The following is an 18,631-nucleotide window of genomic DNA, read 5'->3' on the forward strand; positions in this document are numbered from 1 at the left end:
CCCAAATTAATTGTACTTGCACTTGCGTTCAGCTAGTATTCTGTGCTTGGGTTTAGAGCTGAAGATTGCTGCCGTGCATAGGGCAGAATCACAAATGCAACCGTTTTCTGCGTAGCAGGATGAACTTTATGCTTCAATTATCTGATTTCCAGGTTCCATCACCCGGGGTTTTTTAGGTCTAAATACCCTCTCCTGCCAAAAAAAAAAAAAAAAAAACAACAACAAAACCAAAAAAAACCAACAACAAACAAATACAACCACCACCCACCCCCTAAACATACAACAACAACAACCAAACCAAAACCATCACCCACCCACACAACATCCCACCACAAACCAATAATCTTGGGCACTAGAGCATGCCCTGAAGAGCCATGTCTACACGTTTCTTAAATACCTCCAGGGATGGCGACTCCACCACCTCCCTGGGCAGCCCATTCCAATGCCTGACAACCCTTTCAGTAAAGAAATGGTTCCTAATATCCAACCTGAACTTCCCCTGGCGCAACTTGAAGCCATTACCCCTTGTCCTATCATCTGTAACTTGGGAGAAGTAAATTGTGTTTAAATGACTACGAGAAAAAAAAAAAAAAAAAAAAAAAAAAAAAAAAAAAAAAAACCCCACACCACCAAAAACCAAAACACACCACACCAAACGCCCACCAACTGAGTCTGTAGCTTGGAAGAAGAGACCGACCCCTGCCTCTCTACAGCTTCCTTTCAGGTACTTGTACAGAGCCATAAGGTCTCCCCTCAGTCTCCTCTTCCCCAGACTGAACAACCCCAGCTCTCTCAGCCTCTCCTCGTAAGACTTTTGGTCCAGACCCCTCCCCAGCTTCATTGCCCTTCTCTGGACCCGCTCCAACAGACCTCCACAATCGCTTCAGAACAAGGTTCCATCTCAATCCCACTCTTACACACACACAGGCAACCGAATCCCACCCAACCCAACGGGATAGGCCTTTAAATACTTACAATTCTGTCGTCTTCGTTCAGATCTTCACGCGCACAATTAAGGGCAAAACAAACTGCTGCAGCCGGCAAAGGAGCTCAAAAAAAAAAAACTTAAATTCTTTGCTTGTCCCTACTCAGGTTCAGGATGGCCTTAGTCCCGACCTGACCCCACCAGGAGCCACCAAAGCGGTGGGGCGCCCCCTTAGATCAAGTCAGAATTCAGGAACAAAGACCATCCCAGGCGAGCCCTCAATTGTGATAAATAATTTAGCCTCAAACAGGATTCCAATTAAAGTTTACAATCTATGAAACGAGTAAAGACAAGCAAACAGCGCTGAGTGCGTCACGAGTCTCTGCTCAACCGTCTCGGCACGTGCAGGGCCCGGTTTGGGTTTATATGTCCTCTGCTCATACATATTCATAGAAGAGGTTGGCCTATGCTAATGAGCTCGAGGGAAGGGCGTGCCCTCTTTGCCCGTGCCCTCCTCACCTTCTGGAACCTTCTTTGACTCCCACCTGCTGGTCGATGGGTGAAGCAGCTTTTCTCGGCTCGCGCCCAGGACGACCCCCAACTCCAGGCGTGTGCCCCACAGCCCCCTCCCGCTCAGCAACAACAATTGGGTTCGTTTTGGGGGGTTTTTGCAAAAAATAGAAACTATAGACATACCGTCCTGCTTCTCCTGAGCCCATGGTTACACAAGGACACACAGAATGGTTAAAGGTATTGATAAGAATCAGGTGAGCGCAGTTCGCACCCCCTCTTAAAATTCGTTGTTCAAAGGACTTCTTTCTGAGGAACTTTATTGATCAGGTTTCTAAATGTCCAGCTAAACAAGGAAAAGAAATATTTCATCACAAAAATTGAACCTCCTGCCGTCCTTTCTCTTGGAATAAAGATTGCAGGATGAAGGGCTGTTGTGTAGGAAAAAGTCTGAAACAAATTCATTTCGTTTTCACTTTTCCATATTAATCGGATTCATTCACATATCTGGAAGTAATTACAGGCAAAGAAGAGGAATCAAGAATTTAAATAATAACTATTAACTTTTTCACTAGGTACATTAATTTTACGACAAGTCATTTGCCTATGATAATTAGTTTGGTGATACTGATGTACTTTCTTAATAAATCATACAAAATAAATGGACTTGAAAGTTACATTATTTCAAATTAGAAATAAGGTTTTATATGTAAGTGGTGAAAAATGGTGACTTCTGCCAGATGAATGGGAACGAGGACAATATAAACATTAACAGGGAGAGAGGTTTATGCTCTTCTTTGAGGCTCTTGGTCTGACGTTAATGTTTTGGAGATGACAGAAAACTCTTCATATGGCCTTGCTCAATGGAAATTGTCTTCTTCAAGCTTCCATGGTTCAAATTTTCTAATTTTAAATGCCAACGTGAGCAGTGTAACCTGATGAGCCCTGCCCCGTGCAGGGAAAAGGGGGGCTGCCAGTACGGGATGTCCTCTCCATCACTTTGGGACCAGTGGAGATGGGGAAGTGCTCTCAAATCAGAGATTGAAATGTATGCACGGAGGAAAACCACTCTCCAGGGTTGGAATTAAATATTTTCTGGCTTTCCACCATCCAGCCTCAGTCACAAAGGGCAGCTCATCCCGTGCAGAGGCTGGGAGGACTGGATGCATCTTCTGGGTCCAGCATGAAAGGACTGGGGATGGAAAACCCCAGAGTAGAAAACTGGCTTGGGCTTCAGCATCTCCCCATCAAACAACCTGGGAATTCACCACAAGTTAGCGGAGGGGGGGTGTCAACTGAAGATAACAGTAGTCAGAAAATTCAGAATTTAATGCAGGTAAGAGAGAGCTGGGAGAAGGAGAAAGTTATTGCGCCCTTATCTCACAAAAAGGGAAGTTTTGAAACGTATCTGGAGGTGAGAGATGGGAGTTCTCAGGGACAGAACGTGCTTGGATCAGAACTTCACCCAACAGGAGTCTGGTGGGCTTTTTTTTTTCCTTTCAGCTTCATTTTTTTTCCCAGGTTATTTTTATCTTGTGTCTACATGAGCTATTTATAAATCATACAGTTCATATGCCCTAAGGAAAGCTTATGGGCTAGAAGTGTCTCTACTAAATTTTGCATTGCTTTTTTGCATTTAATTTTTCACCTATGTGAGATGTGTGAATAAAAATAAGGAAAATGAAAACAGACATTTAAGGAACATGAACAACCCTATTTACTCCCTTTAATTTGCTCAAGTCCAGTTATCAGCCCTTTGCATAAATATTTAAAGACATCACATCAACTCTCTCACTGGCTTACAAGTAAAATTTAGGGCTGGTTGTTACTTCTGACTCAGGTTTTATTTGATATATTCACATACTTAAATTTACAGATGAGTAAAAGATGTGGAAATTTTTCCTCTCTTTCACCTGGAAAAGAGCTGGGCTGTGTGTTCCACCACACCTCTACAGTTAAATTTTACTCTCACAAACGCCCACAATAAAAATTTTTTAATCTCACGTGCTCCTTTGGTGCTTTTCCCTTTTGTTGGTGAAAAATTCCTGTAGTCCCTAGAATACAACCAGCTGATCCAGCTCAGATCTAAACGTTGAACAGCTGTGGCCGCCTGCTTGCCATCTATCCTTGGGAAAGGGAGGGAAAAGGAACACTTAAAATGTGGAAGTGGAGAAAAAAAAAACAACAAAAGAATTAAAAAATAACTCAGGAGATTCTGCATTTGGCAAATTCTCCATATACGGCAAAGAAAGCTGCATTTATCAACTGCACCCTCATTTCAAGTTATTCACTTGGTCCTACTTACAAAATAATAAATGCTTATTACATTTTAAATACCTCCAATTATACAGATATCAAAATATCTTTGCCAGGCTTCTTTAAACCGAGCATCTGTAAATAAAGGTGCAACACGAGGCTGAGGTTCGAGTTGCTGGGTCCGTGCGTGCCCTTGCGTTCCAAAGGGCACCAAAGCTTCTGGATCAATGGACCATCAAACGCCCACGCTCTGAGTTCCACGCTCAAAATCCCACCTCAGCTGAAAGAAAAGGCAAAATTCCCCATTTAATTCAGCAGGTCAGGATTTTACCCTGTTTTACAGGTGTCAAAAGAAAACCGCAGCCAGGGAGGTGCACTTTAATTCACCTCCCTCCCTTGGTTCACTCTTTTCTGATTGAAGATGAGAGCTGGTATCTCTCTATAAAATTAAGAAGTTACTTTTTGCAGCAGCGGAAGGAAAGAAATTCCCTTTGAAAAGGGAGGAGCCGACTGGAAAAGCCTGTCTTGGGAAACAAGCCTGGGCTGGCCCCAGGTGGGAGCAGCGGAGAAGTGACACCGTGAGGGCACCACTGTGGATCCTCTTCCCTAGGAAGGCCCATCCCTGCAAAGCAAACTAAAGGGCCTCTCTGTCAGCTGGTAAAATAGGATTTTAAAATGTAATTTTCATCCCTGAAGTGATATCTGACTCTTGGGAGAGATGCCTGAGTGTTCCTGCTCTGACCGTGCTGGCACATCCACGTGTCACTGCTCGGTGACGTGCAAAGCCACTGGCTGGGAAGAAGGGACAATAGAGTCACGTTTGTGCAGCATTTAATCCAGCCTAATAAACCCACTCCTAATAAATAAATCCTTACTGCAGCTTTACTCTTCCTTGCTCTGGATGAAATCACTCAAGAGATGGTCCAGGCACCTGCAGATGGCCGCTTTGCTCCCGATTTTGGAGCAAAGATTGGCTAAGATTTCCCAATAGTGGACTTTCTTAAGGAAAAAAAGGCGGTGGGATTTGGAACACCTCCTTGAAACCATCCCCCTAATGAGCACCAGACCTCTCAAAACTCATGAAATGACTAGGCCTAGATAGTCCTAGGTAGGTCTAGGTAGGTAGTCCTAGGTAGGTAGTCCTAGGTAGGTCTAGGTAGGTAGTCCTAGTCCTAGGTAGAAGCAGCACGACCCAGTCTAACAGGGGAAAATGAGAGAGTAAATTCAGATGGTGGAAATCCCAAATTAAAGGAAACGTGTGGAAAAAAAAAAAAAAAGAGTTTTGATTTAGGAGTGAGAGAAGTAATTTTTATTTTTCTTGCCGCAGGAAGCGATACGGAGAGTTGAACAGCATTGATAGCCGGCAGAGAGAGCATTAGAGGAAACCCTGAAAAAAACCTAAAGGAGATAAAAAGCTTTGGAATTTTTGTTCTCACTTTGGCAGCCGTGCCCTTTGTAACATCTTCCTCGCCTGTGTCTGTACACGCTGCGGAGAAAAGGAATTGAAAATCGCTCCGACACTGGCACGGATCACGAGGAGAGGCACCAGCCAGGGAGAAAATACCAGGCACCCGACCGAAGGGCTGGGGAGAGCTCTAATTTGCAGAAGACATTGCTGAAGGTGCACAAGGAAACCTGGAGATCAACATATTGATTTGTTGACGGGGGCATCAATTTTTTAGAGATCAAAGCGCAGCATCCAGCGTGGCACAAAGAAGGATGAGACAAGAAAACGCAAGGGAAGAACATGATGTACCGGCCAGTTTACAAGTAACACGTTTTGGTTGGGTCTGAACATGATTTGTAAAGTCACGTCTGACTTAGGAAACCCAAACTGAAATGGGTAAGTTTGGGTTTTTTTTGAAAAGCAGACCTTAGTGCTGAATTTAGACTAGACAATTATCAGCTTTTCTGCCACAGGGAAGCTTGGGATTGTATCATATTTTTTTAAAACAACAGACTGCTCTGAGGTTATTAACCTAAAGTAAATATTGGAGTCAAAATCTAAATGATCAGAACAATAAATTGTGTAACAAACCCTGCAAACTCTATGTTGAGTAAGCGACGTATCATTCTGTCTTCAAAGCACGAGGATTAAACATTAACCTATGAGGGCAACACTGCAGTCAATCCATTCCATGAAAGAAACACCTTGAATTACTTTTATTTCCTGGGTTGGTCGGGGCAGGGGAGTTATTTACTTTTGGGGTGGTTGTTTTTTACCAGGATTTATGATAAGGTCTTAAAAAGGCTGAAGACAAACAGGACGAGGGCTCGCTCTCCATTAGGTGTCTCAGGATGGGATCCAAAATTCCCAGTTCTACAAGATGCCACCACCCAACATCAGCAGTTGGCCTCATCTGTGGTGAACCCCAGATAGTGAAGAGAGTTAAGGTCTCCAGATGAACCAGGTTGGATGACCTTAGATAAAGGGTGTCCAAGTCTCAAGATCCTTTGAAACAGCAAATTGCACATGGATTGTGTCCAGGGCAGCTCTCCCATAAGACCGTCGCGTCTAGACAGTTCCTAAGTCTTCTGGGAGACGTATGGTCTGTGGGATACCCTTGGAGGAAGTCTCAGTCCAACCTGTCGTGACTTGTGTCCCTGGTGCACATTATCCTCCGCTTCTGCAAAAATAAGGAATTGCTTGGTTTGGCCCTGAAAAGATCCCCAGTGTGAATTACGATGTAGGCACTGGGGAGAAACTGGGGACAGGGACCACAGAATTTCAGTTTCAACGGGTCTGAGAACATTGCACCCCAAAATGTGACAAAAGATGACAAAGCAGCCACACGCTCAGCCAACTGAGACCGAGCTGATTAAGCCCAAATAATAACTGAGCCAGGAAAAATACTCTCTCAATGCTTAGATGTATATAAGGTCCTGCAGGTGGTATTTCCTCCTCCTCCTCCAAGAAGTCGTTTTTCTTTTAAAGAATTGCAATTAATGCTTCCTGTCAGCCTGAAAGGAATGAATCTGAGAGCACCTACCGTTGGCACATAAATATCAGCGGCGGCGCCCAAACGCGGCTCACTCCGGGCTAATTCACTATTCTGCTGGCAGTTCTGTATTTAGTTTTTCATTGCTGCTGGTTTTTACTGCAGACAATATACTACTGCCTGGATGCTGGATGCTATTTAATTGACACTGAAAAAGGTGGCACGTCAGGGGAATAAAATTTAAAAAAAAAAACCACAACCAACAACCAACTTTCCCTTTGGAGAGCTGAGCAATAAAGACTTTATGGAAGAAAAGTGAAAAGTGAATTATTTTTTAGTGCTGGTGAAAGATGCCAACTCAAAAGGCCTAAAAACTCTACTCCTCAATTATCCACGGCCGGGAGAGTCTACAGTTCAGAAAACAAGGAGATGCTGAGAGAGCGTGTTTATTCAGCCCTGAAAGTGGAGGTTATGGGGAGATCTTCTGGTCTCTAGTTACCTAATGGGAGTTGGTGGAGAATGCAGAACCAGGCTCTTCTCCCAGGTGTGCAGTGATAGGGCAATGGACCCAAGGTACAGTACAGAAAATCCCAATTTCACGAGAAAAAAAGTCACTATGAAGATGATCAAATATAAAATCATATACTAGATTGGTGGTGGACTCTCCTTTGGACATATTTGAAGACGGGATGGCCAAGGCTTTGAGCAATTTGATCTGCTTGGACCCTTCTTTGAAGATGCGAGTGAACAAGTTGACTTCCAGAGGTCCTTTCCAACCTAAATTATTTATAATTCTATGTTCTTGTGCCATCTGCCCAGCAACGGGATTGGGACAACATAAGAGGAGTTAAAAGTACTCAAAGACACAATTTTCAAGCAATTTTGAATAAGAAAATCTCAACAGTGGAAGCGCAAACCTTTCTCCATCCAGACTAGGCTGGAGGTGTGGTGGGACTGCTGTCTCTTTGGTCTGGCCTCTACAGTCAATGCTTCCCCATCTCACCAACCTCCTCACAGAGCTGGAATCTGAACTTCTCAAAGTTGTAGCTGCTGTTCGCAAGAAACTTGAAAGAAAAATTAATCATGATGGTTAATTGGGTATGTAGCGCCATGGTAACACATCTACAGCACTTCTGGTGCTGACCTCCCACCTATATCCACCTAAATCTCTATTCTTAGCCCCATTAAAAACAACAAACACAAAAAAGTGTTTGCCACCTGAGGCAAATGGCTAAAATTAGGTAAAGTAGAATTTGTTTTTTCCCCCTTGAAATTTGGCTTACGTAGGATTTAGATGCTTTTATTCAGGCGCAAGTAATAAAGGAAAATTAAGTATAACTTTAACCCCGCAGTTATCCCATTTCCTGGCCAAAGGACTCATAATAAGTTTTTTTTTTTAATTTACAGCAGGCCACCTGAATTTGCAGAGTCCCCAGTCGGTCTAAAATGGGGTGATAGGCTCTCGTTATCGCCGCTAATTAGAGCCCCTTCCATCACACCGCACAGCTGGGGCCCCCACTCCTTCATTCCTCCTCCTGTTCCTCCAGAGAAAGGTCCGACTGAGTCAAACTGCGAATAAATGACTTTCATTAACAGCCCTTCCTCCTCGGCCATTTTAAGGATAACCCTGACAGGGCATGTTTTTTTGGAGAATAAAATGCATTTATTTGGCAAATAAGTAGCCAAGATCTGAACCTATCTCTGGACATAGGCAGCCCCAGCCTCGCTGCTTATTTGAACACTGTTGTTATGTGACAAACTCTTACCGGTGACACTCTCTGTGGCTGTGTGTGCGTGGATGGCAAGGTGGGAACTGTCAAAACGCAGCAATTCAAAGAGAAATCCAACTTTCCCCCTTCGTGAAACCTTCACTTTTCTTTCCTCTCTCTTTTCTGATAAAAGCGGCGGCTTTGGTTGCCTCCTACTAACAAAAAGGCTCCTGATCTCCTCTCTCCGTCTGTCTAAGGATGCAGAAAAACAGGAAAATAGAAAAATATCTTTCTGTTCCAACAGTCAGCCCTCAAACCTTCCTTTTTTCTTCTGCCCTCGGCAGAAGAACCAGCCCGTCTGGTTTTATGGGAAGAACCTTGCATGATACACTTCTGTTTTCAGAAGTTTATACTCGCCCATAAAAACTCCAGGCAGGGTTTTGTTCCCATTTCTTTTTTATTAAATTTCATTTAAGTGCCTCAACGATTACAATGTGAAGAGGAAAGAAAGATAAGCAAAGATGTCACCAAGAGCAGGTCCTAAAAAACAGCAGTAGAGTATCAATCAGGCACTATCAAACTTTCCGTTGGTCAGTTGTCACTTGGGCTTTGCTCCTTCCTACCTCATTTACTCCAAGTTCATCCTTCAGCCATGAAGAAGGTGGCATTTTCTTCCTCTGGGCCTTTTCTTGCCTTCTTTTCTTTGTCCAAAATTCAACCCATTGGCTCCCTTTGCATTTGGACTTGGCCATAATTCTGCCTCCAGATGATGAAGCTTCTCTGGTGTCTTCAACGTCCCTCCCAACAGCCTTCCATCCTTCACTCTTCCTCCAGGGTAATGGAGGTCACCAACTCCCTGCTTTGCCTTGTCCACAGAGCTAGGTGTTTAGAAGTCCTGTCTTGGTGTCCTCCCAAGCATTAATTCAAGTGTGGCTTCTTCATTTTACAGATGTCACAAAATGTCCCTCTTCTCCTGAACTTCACTCCTGATGTGGACGTGCAGACAAAAGCCCTTGGAGCCACGGGACTTGCGGTGTTTACATTGGAAATCTGGATGCTTTGGAAAAATCCAATTAATAATAACAGGTTATTTAGGAGTTTATTAATAAACTGATGCCAAGGATGTATGTAATGAGTCATTTAGGTCCATGGCACTTTCTTGGATTAACAATCCAAATGCCTGAATGAAGATTTACGTAATGAAACCTTAAGGGGCCCGTTACTGTAATTTTTTGTTAAATAATTTTCTTCAAATAAACATGGGGTTTTTGCATACTGAAACCTAATAGCTCCTAAGAAACCATTATACTCATCTGTGAAATAATATGCATGTTTAAATGCATCTAAATACATTTTTAATGTATTTGTGCTATTCCAAGGGAGACCGTAACGTCTCTTGTGCCGGCAATAATGGTTTATTATGTTGATTTTCAGATACACAAGCTTGGGGTTATTTTTCCTTCCTAGTACAAAACCAGTAAGAAATTAAGATATAAAATCTACACTGAAGCAAAATTATAGATTATGCTTAATCCCACAAAATACAGGAGATTAAAACTAGAAAATTACTGGGTTTTTTATCCCTGGCTCAGCTCATTTTGCTTGTAATTAAAGCAAGGTTTGCACAAGGAGGTCATAGATGAGAAAACTTTTTAATTACTCTGATTAGGACAATTTGGATACAAGCCACAAGCCCCTGCCTTGACCCAGTTCTGGGCTGCCCAGTATGAGAGAGACATGGACACAATGGAGAGGGCCCAATGAAGGGCCACCAAGATGATGATGGGACTGGAGCATCCCTCCTGTGAGAAGCTGGGCGAGCTGGGGCTCCTCAGCCTGGAGAAGAGAAGGTTTGTGGGGGATCTCATCAGTGTAGGGACAGCTAGAAAGAGAAGAAACTCATTAGCAAGTAATGAGGAACTATGGAGCCACCCTGAGGATGGTTTTTGGTTGCCTGCATTGTGTATCCTGCTCTCATCCCACTGAGAAGAAGAGCCCCATCCTCTGCAGAAGGAGAGCTTAGGCTGTTTATGCCAAGCCTCATTTTACTCAGTTTAAAAGACGTGTATTTTTCCAGATTAGCAAAAATTTCTTCAGGGAAAGGGTTGTTGAGCACTGCAAGAGGCTGCCCAGGGCAGTGGTGGAGTCACCATCCCTGGAGGGATTTAAAAGCCGGACAGATGCGGTGCTGAGGGACATGGGTTAGTGGTGGGTTTGTCAGCATTGGGTTGATGGTTGGACTCCATGATCTTAAAGCTCCCTTCCAACCTAGGGGATTCTAAGATTCTGTTCCACATACTAAGTTTTTTTAAGAGTTCAGGCATGGGCTGTGGTGCACACACCCAGATCTCCATCAGCGTGGTGTTCCTCATCACATTGAACCATCACAAGGAGCTGCACTAGAAGATCGCTGTGGTTTCCAAGGCAGGGGCCTGAGAATTGCACTGGGACAGAACCGCGTTACTTTCATTGGCAACAGATTTTTCTACGTTTGCCTATTTGTTAATAACATATATTTTCTGGTGCATTCAAGAAAACCCACGTCTTTATTCTTCTCCACGGCAAAACCTCTCGCTGTAATGTAGCTAATGCTGGCTTTATTATTCCCCATCAATAATTCCTGTCGACTTGATTACAGTAAAATTCTTTGTGCCAATTTTGCCGGTTCTTCCCCGCAGTCGGAGCGGGGTGGTTAGATTTCTGACGGGGACTGAAAGCACTTCATTTGCAGAACTTGCTCCTTGTGAAAGGCTCTACGCCTCTGCGCTAAAGAGACTTTGCTAATCATTGCTATTCAACACTAGGACAATAACGAAGCCTCCAGGAAGCCCCAAAAAACACGGGATACGAAGTGAATTGCTCTGACTACGCCTCCTGCCTTTCATTCATCGTTTGGGGTCGTCTTTAAGTAAAAATTATTGAAAATATTTGCTCTTAATGATCCCAGCCCCGGTTCTTACTTGCATTTGTGGTTCTGTTAATCCCAGAGCATCCTCACAAAGCCCGGATCTTCTCCCACCAGGTCTGTCCATAATCCTTCTGAGAAAATCTGTGTTCACTCCCAAAGGATAAAATCTGAGGCACTGTATATGTGAAGGCTGCTGTAAGTGGTTTCCAAGTCATTCTGTTAAAAATTAACATAAAACCAAATTAATTTCTCCTTCAGATATACCATCTTCTTCTGCTTATCTTCATCGCTCAGCCAAGATGTCCTTATCCCTGGTGAATCAAAGTGAAATAACAATATCGAGAAGTTATTTGTGCCTGGGTGAGGCCTGGCCCTACTGTAATGGCAGCAAATTACATATATTTTAAATGCACATATCATTCAGCTGAAGAGGAAAGCCATGCAATTTATTTTAAAAACCTGTTATAATAAACTAAGCAACTGCTGAGCATACTTAATTTATCTTTCAGCTACAGCATATGCATTTGTTTAAGAGTGCTAAACCTTTACGTAAAAAAAAAAATATCATAGAATGCTTTGGGTTGGAAGGCACCTTAAAGATCATCCAGTTCCAACCCCCTGCCCTGGGCAGGGACACCTCCCACCAGACCAGGTTGCTCCAAACCCTGTCTAACCTGGCCTTGAACCCCTCCAGGGATGGGGCAGCCACATATAAAATCACCAAAGAGACTTGACCCTTATTTAGAATCATTGTTTCCCAGGACCGCTAGGAGAGACAAAGAAACCAGAGGATGGAATGAATGCCACCCAGACAAGGTCAGAACCCCTTTAGTAGTGTATTTGATTACAAACACACCATAAAGAGTGAACAAATGATGAGGAAGGAAGAAAAACCTTGAGAAATACCCTCAGGTGGAGGAGCCGATGCCGTGGAAGAGATGAAGGTCGTGGATCTGGAAGACGTTGAGCACCATCACCGAGGTACCAGGCACCAGCCACAGAACTCACGCTGTCCTACGGGAGAAGAGATGGAGAGATTGATTGGTTTGGAGAGACAGCAGCCTAATTATGAAAAGGTGAAGGTATCACATAAACAGGAAAGTGCCAGTAATAGCTTTTGGCACAAAACATCCAGGGCTACAGTGTGGTAGTGGAGCAGAATGAGACACGCAGGTGGCACAAAGAGGGGCCACCACGTGCTCCTGCTCCCCCCAGCTGCTACACACAGCCCCAAAACCCACCCCTGAGGTGGGAATTTCATCATCATAACATGTGGGAGAGAGGAGGAGGCATTTCTGCCAAAGGAGATGATGAACCTCCTCTCCAATACGGAAAATAATGGCAAGGGCCATCATGGTTTAAGAGATTTGGATGGTGTAGAAAATAGGGGCGAGGCAAATTTCTTTATTAATCACCCTAAATCACCCCAGAGAAGGACAGACTGACGTCATTTGGGTATGACATCCCCTCCCCACCAGACCTTCCTCACCCCTTCCCACAGCTTCTTCAGAATAAATTTATTTATTCAGAGTAGATGCCTGACAACGGGTACCGACCAAAAGCTCCCAAACCCAAGCAGTTATTTCAGATTCGTAGCGTTCAACATCCTTTATCTGCCCCCGGACAATCCGAAGCCTCACGGCTGTGCCCAGCACCTTGTTAAAACTTTTTAAAACCGCCAGGAAAACCCGTCAGGGGAGATTAATAATCTCAAAATCAGAAAATAGCTTCTTGCCCACTATCTTATCAGCCAGTACCACCTACTTACACAGCGAGCGCCTCCTGAACGGCTCCTGATGGGAAGACATTTGCAGAAGACCGGGAGCCTTGAGTATTAGTCTGTCTCTCTTTTTTTTCTCCAAATTTACAGCCTTTTTTTTTTTTTCCAGAGCCTTTGCCCAAACTAATCCTTGTCACTTTAAAACCAGCAGGGGCCTTTGCAAATCTCTGCTTTTCACTGCCTGCAGCTCCTCCTCTCCTCCACCAGACTCGCTTGGTGCTTCCAGGTATTTCTTCTAATCCTTACATACACACCTCTGCTTTTGTTTACTGTGCTTCTGGTTTTTTTTCTGGGCCTAGTTATTATTTTTTTTCTTCCTTTATTTCCCTTTTTTTACATTGGTAAGGCTTCTCATCTGAAAAAAAAAAAAATTAAAAAAACCCTTATCCTACTTTAGCTCAAATCTTCCTTCTCCCCGGGCTTGTTTTCTGGGGGAAGAAAAAGTGTGTCTCTCTCTCTCTCTCTCTGACTGCAAACTGCGATGCTCATCGTTTTATAACTCCTGATTCAGACCATCTTTTTGAAAGAACTGCAAAAAGAAATGGTCCATCAAAACATCATCCAAGTTCTGGAAGCCGCGGCATCAACCGCTCTGGCTGGTAGGAGGGAGATTTCAAACCCAGTCACACAAATAAGAGGAAGAAACGTGTATAAATAAAGCATTCAAAGCAAGTTTTTCTGATAGTAACGAACGTTAACAGATAAAAGAGTCTATTTATATATATATTTATATTTTTATATATTTATAAACACTGTATATTTATAATACTGACAATTTTGAGCAGCTAATGAAGGGTATTTCAGCCACCCTGTTTGGACTCCTCGAGCCTCTCAGTGAATTACTCAGCATCTCCCCAAAAAAATGGCTTTGCAATTTGAGGAGCAAAAGTTAAAGCCTGTACTCGGTAAAAACAAGTAGTTAAACCTCTGCATCCCTCTTCCCTTTCCACTGCGGAATGAACGGCCCTGATCTCCCTCCTAGTGGCTGATGGGGAAAGCACAGACCCAGGGAGCTTGAATAAAAGCCCTAAAACATCGATATTCCTTCAGGAAGTAGATTTATCTTTTATATTTTCACTGTAGTTATATTTTTTTTCATTTTTAAGGTTATATTTTCACTTTTATGTTTTCACTGTAGATACAGAATGTGCCACCAGCAAGCAGAGGGAAACACCATTCCCACCAATGCTCGCCCAGTTCCCTTTGCTGGGAAGTCCTTTCTGGCACCAGTAAAAACCAAACGAGACCATTCTCCGTGGTGAACGGGGACCCGTTTCAGAGATGACTCAAAAGGAAAGGCTGCCAGGAAAGGAGAGAAAATTGGCAAACGACGGTATGGAAATAAATGTGATAAATTAGGTAACATGGGGCGATGGCATATGGAGGACTCAAGAGGAGAACATGAACTGGGGGTGAAGATCGTGATGGTAAAAGTCTAAACCTGTTCCAAATGGGGGTGAAGCAATAAAACAGATTTTTGGGCTGTATTTAGAGGGCAAAGTTTCTCATGGATCTAAGTGATTTTGAATAACTGCTTGAAGAGTTGTAGATATGAGTGGTGGGATGGGGACTTCTACCCCAATGCAGGAGAGGACTCAGTCCTGTAATATCCGATGGATGATCTGACAGCCTGCCATCTCCGAGGGCTTTTCATTACTAAAGAGTTTAACATCCAGCTGGATAATGTCCAAGATCCCACCAGAACAGCAGCAGCAGATCCGCAGTTAAATGAGATGAGGAAGGGACTCAAAGAATCACAGAATGATGTGGGGTTGGAAGGGCCCTCTGGAGATCATCTCCTCGAGACCCCTGCCAAAAGAAGGTCCACCCAGAGCAGGTCCCACAGGAACGTGTCCAGGTGGGGTTGGAATGTCTCCAGAGAAGGAGACTCCACCACCTCTCTGGGCAGCCTCTGCCAGGGCTCTGACACCCTCAAAGTGAAGAAGTTCCTCCACATGGTGAGGTGGAACTTCCCATGTTCAAGTTTGTGCCCGTTCCCTCTTGTCCTGTCCCTGGGCATCACTGAAAAAACTCTGGCCCCATCCTCCTGACACCTATCTTGAATTATTTATAGGTCTTGATCAGATCCCTCCTCAATCTTCTCTTCTCCAGACTCAAAAGCCCCAAGTCCCTCAGCCTTTCCTCATCAGAAAGATATTCCAAACTCATCTTATTCCTTCCAGACACCCCCTTCATTCTCTTTTTCTCTCCTTTTCTTTCTTTTCTCTTCAAACAGCCCGGACAAGCCCACCTCCTCCATCAGACACTTGTGTTTCAGTTAAAGAAACTTTTTCCATTCCCTTCTCTCCTTTTATGAAACGGTAAAACTTTCAGAAAAGTTCTTCAAGCACTTTAAAGCCTATAACCTTATGAAGTTCTAAGGTTCTTCTGTCCCTAAGCTGCACCGTAAAATAAGTCCACTGCACAAGCTCGTTTCATTTTTAATAATTCTATAGTTATTGCCCCATAACTTTCCTGGTCATGAACTCCAGGCATAAAATGGAAAAGAACAAGAAATCTGAAGGCTCATTAATAAAATGCTATCACTCAATTCCTTTCCACTCCCTAATTTAGGGACAGATTTGCCCCTGGGATGGATGTGAATGGCTCTGGGGGCGTCGCCGGTGGATGTGACCTCAGAAAACTCAAGGTGAGACTTCATTGTGGGACAGTGTCCTCTCTACGGTGACTTTTAAGAGGATATAAGATTGTAGATGCACCACACACACAGTGGAAAGGCATCAAAGGGTGAAATCAGGCTGTGAACGCTGGAGGAATAAGATATTGTCAGGGAAAAAAGGAAGAGCATTTTGTGTAGCTTTTTAAAGGGAATTCTGTAGGATCTAGCGCTGGGATTCACGCGGTCGTGCAGAAGAGCAGCCCTGACCAAACCTTGGGGTGCAAATAGTAGCAAGGAACAAGGTTGGGTTTTTCAGTGCCTGACATCCCCAGGGGATGCAGAGCCACCTCCCACTGGTGTCATGTCCTCATGGGACTTGGGCACCACCTGGGTGAGGGGGGACAGACTGGCCCCTCTCTGCTTGCCCACCCTGGGCATCTGCAGCACAACAGCACCTGCACCTCTCTTCTGTTCTTTTAGAATGGTTTGGGTTGGAAGGGACCTTAAAAAACATCCAGTGCCACCACTCCCACCAGAGCAGGTTGCTCCAAGCCCCCTCCAACCTGCCCTTGAACCCCTCCAGGGATGGGGCAGCCACAGCTTCTCTGGGCAACCTGGGCCAGGCTCTCACCACCCTCACACCAAACAAGTTCTTCCTCATATCTAACCTAAATCTCCTTTTTTTCAATTTAAAACCCTTCCTCCTTGTCCTCTGGCTGCCCTCCTTGATCCAGAGTCCCTCCCCAGCTTTCCTGGAGCCCCTTGAGGGACTGGAAGGGGCTCTAAGGTCTCCCCAGATCCTTCTCTTCTCCAGGTTGAACCCCACCAACTCTCTCAGCACCCACTTCTCCAGCCTGTCCATCACCCTATGGACGGCACCCTGTCCCTCAGAAGCATCCCCCATGTCAGGTCCCAACTTGGTGTAATTTCTACTCTATTCTATTCTCCTTAGCAAAATGAGGTTCCAGAATGGATAGTGATAAATCTGTTAAGAGCCAAGACTTACTTTTGAAATTCCACAAGACACTGTCCAGAATAACGCAGGAGGGTCGAAGCTCCTCTACTAAACTTTGAACTTGGGTTGTAAGAAACTGCCCCTGAAAGACAGGGTTATCTTTTACATCATAGTATTGCAAAAATTGCATTCACACTTATTGATTAGCCAGCTCTAAACCCAACTATAGATTATAAAAACTATAGGATTTTCCCCTGCAAATAAATGTCTCGCATTACTAATGACATGAGGGTAACTCTGAGCCCTGACTGAACAAACATCGGCTTCTCACCAAGGATAATTTATTATATTAATTACACTTTGCTTGGAACTCACAGAATGAGAGATACTGGAAAAAAGTTATTTTCCTTAGAAATGTAAAATATTGACAATATTGATTAGATTTAAGTGGGGTGATAAAAAGTCTTCCTTCTGTTTTGTTTTTTTTTTTCCGTTTTCCACCTTCTAATTTTAATCTTTGCATTTTAATTCCATTCTTCTATTAACAGCAAAAAAACTATTATAAAAAATTTAAAATCATTAATTTTTCTTCCCCCCCCCCCAATCTGGAGGTGGGTTGAGCTGAATATAAAAAAAAAAAAAACCAAAAACATAATCATTACAACCTGGAAAAAATTTCCACATGGAAAATGATCCCCAGGGCTGGTCCCTGATAGTGGGGGGGGGGACTGATGAGAGGTCTGCAGGAAGGTCTGGGACAACCACTGCCCGTTGGAAGCCTGAGCTGAGTGCTGAGGGATGCAGGCAGGGATGCAGGCAGGGATGCAGGCAGGGATGCAGGCAGAGCCCTGGGATGAAGGGAGCAAAAAGGGATGCAGCAGGGATGCAGGCAGCAGCCAGCACATTCCTTGAGCTGCACCGACCTCTAGAGGCTTCGGCCCCAACTGCCTCCATCGTGCCCGGGGAAGCACTTGAGCTCAGTTGAGGTTCTCCCCGGTGAAGGGGGGGCATAAGAGGGGATGGAGGGGGACAATCTGCAAGATTCCACTCGGGAAGCCCGGGGATGGTCATTTGTTTGAGATGCTGCAAGGGCCTGGACACCTCTTCCAGCAATTTTATTGGTATCCTGCTGGAAAAAATAGGTACCGACCTTTGGAACAACTCCATAGGTTGTTCAGTCTGGAGAAGGCTCTGGGGAGACCTTTGAGCTCCTTCCAGTCCTTCAAGGGGTCCAGAAAAGCTGGGGAGGGACTCTGGATCACGGAGGGGAGCCATAGGACAAGGGGGAAGGGTTTGACACTGAAAGAGGGGAGGTTGAGATGAGATGTGGGGAAGAACTTGTTTGGTGTGAGGGTGGTGAGAGCCTGGCCCAGGTTGCCCAGAGAAGCTGCGGCTGCCCCATCCCTGGAGGGGTTCAAGACCAGGTTGGAGGGGGCTTGGAGCAACCTGGGCTGGTGGGAGGTGTCCCTGCCCAGGGCAGGGGGGTTGGAACTGGATGATCTTTAAAGTTCCTTCTAACTCTTTCCCTCCCGCCCCTAAATTTGGCAATTATTTTCTCAAAAGTGGAGTGGCCTCAGTTGGGAGCCCTGTACCTTGAATAACCCATAACCACCACCATCCCCACCAGCAGCTCACCAGTTCAGACTCTGTTCAGAAGGGAAGAGCAGAAGTTGCCCAGGACAGGGCCACCAGATCCACCAGGGTTTGGAGCCAAAGGCCAGCAATGCCCTTCCCTCGCCGTGGTCTTGCTGATTTCCAGGTAGAAAAAAATAGCATTAAAACCAGAAAATCACTCTAAACCATTCCAAGCTTCTCCAAGAATCACTAAACCACCACTATAGTAGATTAATACCCATCTTTTAGTAGGAAAATACTGTCTTGCTGCCAACAGGTGAAAGAAATGCTTCTGTCAGAACCATGATTTTAAGAAAAAGGTGATGAAAGTGGAAATTCTTTTGTCAAATTTCAGTCCAAACTTTGAAACTTCTTTGGATTTTAATACAAAGCTGTCTCGCTTTGACAGAGAACA

General features: G+C 44.4%; 1 long non-coding RNA gene across 1 annotated transcript; it reads right to left on the reverse strand.

Moving 5' to 3' along the window:
* Nucleotides 1-8,777: 8,777 nt before the first annotated feature.
* LOC106886644 lies at nt 8,778-18,629 on the reverse strand. The gene is made up of 5 exons (XR_001411704.1): nt 18,238-18,629; nt 16,654-16,744; nt 12,154-12,261; nt 11,300-11,463; nt 8,778-9,396 (listed from the first exon to the last, which is right to left on the reverse strand). It is a non-coding gene; the product is annotated as an uncharacterized LOC106886644 (long non-coding RNA).
* Nucleotides 18,630-18,631: the final 2 nt, after the last annotated feature.

The sequence above is a fragment of the Calidris pugnax genome, unplaced genomic scaffold, assembly GCF_001431845.1.
Source record: "Calidris pugnax isolate Ruff unplaced genomic scaffold, ASM143184v1 scaffold79, whole genome shotgun sequence".
Taxonomy (NCBI): Eukaryota; Metazoa; Chordata; class Aves; order Charadriiformes; family Scolopacidae; genus Calidris; species Calidris pugnax.